This window comes from Lates calcarifer, linkage group LG23 (genome assembly GCF_001640805.2).
Source record: "Lates calcarifer isolate ASB-BC8 linkage group LG23, TLL_Latcal_v3, whole genome shotgun sequence".
NCBI classification, from domain to species: domain Eukaryota; kingdom Metazoa; phylum Chordata; class Actinopteri; family Centropomidae; genus Lates; species Lates calcarifer.
In genome coordinates this window covers 11,654,490-11,660,978 of record NC_066855.1, presented here as the reverse complement: position 1 = coordinate 11,660,978, position 6,489 = coordinate 11,654,490, and the positions used below count along the sequence as shown (strand labels likewise).

The window sequence follows — 6,489 nt, the reverse complement described above, 5'->3', positions numbered from 1 at the left end:
TCAAAAAAAGTCATAGTATAGTAAGGCATGAAAAATGGTCAAACGTTTTGAGTGGAGCATCTCCTTTTTCAAATTAATATAACAAAGGTGATTTTGTAATGCAGAAATGCTAAATATTCCCTACTTGCAGCTTGAAATTAAAATGTGTAATTGAGGCTAAAAACTCTAATCTCTGGCTACAAGTGTCTAAAAGGTATACCCTTAACCTCTGGCTAAAAATATTCACTTTTATACAATATTAAACAGACTGGCAAAATGTTCAGTATTTAGAAGTATTTATTTGAATAAGATAATCCTTATATCAGTCCCACAATGGGGAAATTCAGTGTTGATACAGCAAAAACAGAAAAGGCCATTATATATATATACACACAAGGCAAGATTTAAACCAACATTATATATATATATAGTATATATATATATATATATATATTATATATATACACAATTTTAGCAGTATAAACAGGATGGATGTGAATAGACTGGATTTGAGTACTGATATGATGGCTAGTTCCTTTGTCTTAAGCTGCATGTCATACTATGGTAAGGCATAAAAACATCAAAAAATATCAGAAATAGTATGTTGTAAAAATATTTAGATTTACTGGTGAGTTTCTGTGATTAATATGTGTTCTTGTCTGTGCAGGCAGGAGGAGATGACAGCAGCTGAAGACCTGTGGTGGATGAAAGAAAACAACAGTGTTATGAAGCTGTTAATTATAAAACACATCCACCATCTAACTGCTGTAAACCGTGCTGGTGGTGAAAACGCTTTTTCTCTATCATCTGTAATGTAGTTATGAGCACATAACTGCTTATGCTACAGCTATTTAATTAACTGTATCACAAGCAGTTAAATATTCACAAAAGATGCTCAGTAGACATGTTCATCTTTGGAAAGCTTTAACTGGTTCCTTGTGGTCAAATGTCTGTCATATCTTTGCTGTGATTGAGACTGAGAATGTCACAATTCTCATGTTTTAAAGGCTTTATACTTGTTTAAGGTTTTGAACATAACTTTTTATGAATTTGATGCTTGCTTTTTTTAATGTTGTAAAGGTATTTTCTACAGGTTTCATGCTTTATTCTTTTAAAGGCTGAATATTTGAAAATTTTAGCCTTATTTATCAAACCTGTTATTAAAGGTTTTTTTTTATGTTTTATCCTTATTTTTAGACCTATTCCTTACAGGTTTGAAATTTACTATTACTATTTACTATTTGTTCCAGACAATAGGTTTTAAAGAATCCAACTGCAGCTAAGATAATGACAGCGTCAGACTGAAAAGAATAAACTAACACTGACCTTCTGGAAATGTCTTCACGTCTGTTTCTTCTCTCTGTGATGTAATGGTTGAAGTTTGAATCCTGTGGAGAAAAACACAACAAACATTGTTAAGACGTGACTTTGAACTAGGGATAGACCGATTATCAGCTGATTATTGGCACAGATATTCGGCATTGTGATGCATATCGGCCTTTTTTTTAATCCGACGGCCGATAAGAGATCAATTTAAAACTGGGTTATTTTGGCTCTGATGCAGCCGTGCCTCTCTGTCTTCAGTCACTACTCTGTCTCCAGCATTGTCCCACCCACAGCACCATCTGATTGTTTACACGCAGAGCCACGGCACAGGTAACAGCCAATCAGCAGTGAAAGTTTATAAGAAAACTTTTTATAAGATGCTGCTGAGCCTGGGAGCTCCCTGCACTTTTTGTTAGAATTTTAAAACAAAGATGTCTATTGTCTAAGATAAAAAAAACCTTTAACATGTTGCAAATCTGAAAAGCTGTTTAATAAACATGCTTAAAGGCATTTAAATGAAGTGTTGGAGTTTGTATCATTCAAAATTTTGACACCAATATTTTCACTTTTACTGCAAATGAATATCCGTTATTGGCTTCCTTGACTACTAATAATCGGTATTGGCCCTGAAAAAAACATATCAGTCTATCTCTACACATCAAAATAAAAGCAGAGTGTTTCTGGGTATTGAACTTCAAACTACCCAAAGATAGAGAAGTAAAAGACACTAAATCTACTAAGAAACCAAGAACTAACTGGTTCTGGACTAATCAGAATTTTTCCAAGAGTTAAATTTGCTTTATACACAAAGACAGAAAAAGGTGCTCTGACTGGAGAACTGACTCCACCAGCTCCTGATATTCACTTTTCTTTTCCATCAGTTAAAATTTGAACAAAACTTGACTAATAGAAGCCAAAGTGAAGCAAAATGACTGGTTCTAATGTGACAATGAACTGAATAAGTTTTTCACATTATGATGATTTACTGTACTAATGAGAAAGAGAGGGAGAGGGGAAGAAAGTGTGTGTGCGTGGGGGGCCACATAGAGGGAAAGCATGACAGTGAGTGAGTGAGCAAGGAAGATGGAAAGAGACTAAGAGAGGCAGAAAGAAAGGGGGAAGGAGACAGACAAAATTAGAGAGTTAAATGGGGTATACACCAAAAGATATTCGAGCAGATTATTGGCCCTAAACCCCCCTCTTGATCAAAGTCAGCAGTCGGCTGGTTCTAAAGATGATCTTGTGAGGTGTGTTCAGGTGTGTGTGTGTAAGAGAGTGAGGGGGAGAGAGAGAGGGGGAAAGAGACAAAAAAGAGACAGACAGCGAGCTGATGTTTAAATTCTATAAATTCTATAACGAACTATACATTGAACTATACATTCTTGAACTATGTAAATAAACTGTTTTGTTGTGACAAATCAAAACAGACTTCAGATCAATTACCGAAGATGTATAATTTAATGTCAGTGCTCTGTGTTGGACAGTTTATGTAAAGCTGTTTGTGAATTACCTGGAGGCCTCAGTCCTTGTTACAAAGAACTTCTTCGTTGTACAAAGACTCTCTGTGATCAAGGACAAAGTGGTGACACCTGGAGGAAATAAAAAGAGAAACATACAAAAGATCAATACATTATGACCTATTCCTCATTAAAGGTTTAATCCCAAAACACATAATTATTCAACATTACAGCCGAACCAGAACATGTTTCAAAGGTTACAGAAGTGTCTCAGACAATGGGCTGTTTACTGTCACGTGTCAATAAGTATTTGGGAAAATTAACTGAAATGGTTATCTAAAATTTCTATATTAACTGTCTATTAAATAATCACTGGAGGGATCATGCATATTACTGTGAACTGCATAGTAAAATCTTTAACTTCAGTACATTTTGAAAACAGGGTTTTACCTTGTTTTTTTTTTAAATCATACTTCAGTCCACAGGCAGAAAATTAACTCACAACTATTTTGAGTTTTTAAAAGGTGTTATAATTTTGACTATTTTCAGACAATTTATAGACACGATTAATCAGTTATTATTATATTCAATACTAAACTCATTAAATACCAAAGGTTTAAAACATGACACTATTACTAACATTAATAATTCAACTCATCAAGACATGTTTTTCAGACTGGGTAAATCTTTAGAACACATACCTGTTTGGTTTGTAAGGTGAGAGTTGGTGTTTCTGTCCAGGCTGCAGCAGCTGAACGAGTAAACCTGGAAAACACAAGTACAACACTTGAAAAACAAATAACCTCATTAATAAAGTATAGCTCACCTCCAAAACTTGAAAAATGTGGGAGAATACAACATTGAAAACTAAACACTAGAACCTTGACAATCACACTTTGAGTTTTCAGGTGAGTCAATTAAATGTGTTAATTAATGTTATTAGAATATGACTTTATTCATCTCAGAGAAAAAAAAACTATTTAAAAAATATTTTTTATAATAATTTCTAACAGTACTCCCAAAATTAAACAGCATCAGAAAGGTCACTCAAGCTATGGATGGTGCTGTAGAGAGTGTGGAAATACTCGGGCGGATCATTTCCATGTCTTCTGGGACTGTCTGAGTATATACAACCCTACTGGCGAGATGTAGTGCAGAAAATTAAATCAGTAGTAGGCTTCAAGATTGAACACGATTTTTGCACAATTTATCTTGGTAATATCTCCCCCACAATCAATGTTACTGATAAATATTTGATTAAAATAATGTTGGTAGCCAGTAAAAAAGCTATTACAAGAAGATGGCTATCAAAAGAGTCCCCATCGAAAGAGGAGTGGACTGCAATTGTGAAAGAAATATGATGACATGGAAAAACAGACTTTCTCCTTGAACCTGTGCATGGACAACTTCACTACATACTGGGGGTAAATGGACAGCTCAGCTGGAATAAGTGGCCCCTCATCGCAACAGGATACAGTTAATATTTATTAATATGATTGATTGTGTTTTGATTTTGCATGAGTACAGTGTCCCTTAATGTCATACTTAGGGTATGCTCTCAATGCTTATTGTACACCTAAATGAGAAGGCTTTCGCCCTGTTTTGATATGAAGGAAAGACTGTGGGCAAATAGAACAAGAAGGACTGAAATGTCTCTAAACCATGGACCTAGTCCTACCTCTTAAAATGTATACATGCCATTATGATTCGTCTCCCCTCGTGCATTTTATTTTCTCCATCTGTGCACCTTTTTTAATGTTCTCTTTTTTGGTCTCTTTTTTCATATATACTGTAAAACCAGTAACTTCTTAAAAATAAAGTTTTTTAAAAAACTTGCACACAAAGGCACTGTGTCTGAATAAACCGTGGCTTACAATCCGGAAAATAATAATAATAATAATTTCTAACTGTGATCTTCAGCTCATACATTTCTGACTCTTAAGGCTTAAAACTTGTGGAGGAGCACAGAGTCTCAAGTCACCACAAACATTACTCCCACAAAGTTACAAAGACACACAAACAACAGAGGCAAAAAAAACTTGGTCGCAAAACTATCACATTGAGATGCTTAACTGCCACACTGAAACACAAAATGGCCGCAAAGAAACGTTAAATGGCCAGGAATAGACACAAAAGACAAAAACAGACAAAACAAAGACAAAACTATGCAATACCACCACAAATAGACAATCTGCCATAAACTGACTTAAAATGACCAAGCTGGAGCACAAACACACTTTAACGCACGCAACTAAAAACGGGGAAAAAACGCCCCAAAGATATAACTTAAAGATAAGGCTAATGCTAACGCTCACCACTAATGCTAATGCTAACACCCAGCTGTAAAACAGTGAGATAGAGGTAAAAATAAAATGACCACAAATGGCCACAAACCGATGACAACGACATGATAAACCACCATAAACTGAGTTAAAATGACCAGGATGGAACACAAAATGAGAGACGCAAAATGTCAGTAAAGTGAAGACAAATACAAACAGAAGAGCCCATTGTGTGATAATCCATCTATGTTGGGTGCCCACAATTCATGCCAGGGACGCCTCAGTCACAGAAACACAAATGCACTCTTACCCACTCGATATAAACGACTATGGAATTAAACAATATCATTACAAGGTAATGCTAATGCTAACGCTCGTGGCTAACGCTAACGCTCTCCGAGAACGTTAATGCTAACGCTAGCCGCTAACTGCTTGGCTTACCTTTGCACAGCAGTTATGTTCAGCGTCCAGTCTCACTCATGGTCGACAAAAAGCAGCCCTAGAGTTTGTTTTAACATCCAGACCTCTCCGGTAACGACACTTTCTCACAGTACTCGCAAACAGAGGCAATGCTTCAAACTTGGTTTAAATCAGTTTCCCGAGTTCGTTTTCCGCCCCGCCCAGAAGCTCATGACCAATGAGGAGGCACGTCGTGACCAATGACGACATACGTCAGAAGGCGTCGAAGGCTCGACTTGAGTTATTTTATTCGGTTTAATACCTTTTGAGAATTTTTAAAGATTAAAACTCCATGGCTAAAAAATATAAAATAAAGAGTAATAATTAACTTTGTTGATAGCTGGAGGTGTCCTGTCAGCAATTTTACAGGCGTCTCTTTTACAGTGGTGGCCTATGAGGTAAATGCTTTTTGGGCCACAGGGGATTTTTTGTTGCAGTGGCTACTGGAAAAAAATTTGGCTGTGAGGCTGAGCGGTGGCACCGTATCCAGTTCTTATGATACCTCCATGTTGTCTCTATGCAAATGACAATGATAAGGAGCTTCATTCAGCTAGAGACCTCTTTCTATACAGGAGACACCCTCATGTTTCTCATACTTGCTGTTGACTTGTGCCACATGTTTGCATCCATAACTGTAAAAAGTACACAGAAATTATGGAACTTATTGTGTTGAATTTAGAAACTATGGAGTGGGTCCGTATTGTAGGCAACATTATTACAGTTCCAAAACATGGAAACTAGCCAGCTCACAAAAAGTTAGAAGAGATGGCTAAACAGCTGAAACATCCAGTTTCCAAAACTGCAAGTGCTGCCAAAGCATAGACAGTTCCAGGGTTTACATGTTCAGTCACCAATTCAGTATTTTCTCTGCACTGAAATACTGAACAGTTCATTTCCATCAAGGGGTATGATAAAAGGGTACTTGAACCAATGTCATGGTGGATTGTGGATTATGTTAGACCAAAAAAAAAAAAAAAAAAAAAAAA

The 6,489-nt window shown here is 36.2% G+C and overlaps 1 long non-coding RNA gene across 1 annotated transcript; it reads right to left on the bottom strand.

The window, feature by feature from the left end:
* Positions 1-459: 459 nt before the first annotated feature.
* LOC127139209 (uncharacterized) lies at positions 460-5,653 on the bottom strand. Its single transcript, XR_007809213.1, has 5 exons — positions 5,486-5,653; positions 3,464-3,527; positions 2,816-2,894; positions 1,306-1,367; positions 460-674 (listed from the first exon to the last, which is right to left on the bottom strand). It is a non-coding gene; the product is annotated as an uncharacterized LOC127139209 (long non-coding RNA).
* Positions 5,654-6,489: the final 836 nt, after the last annotated feature.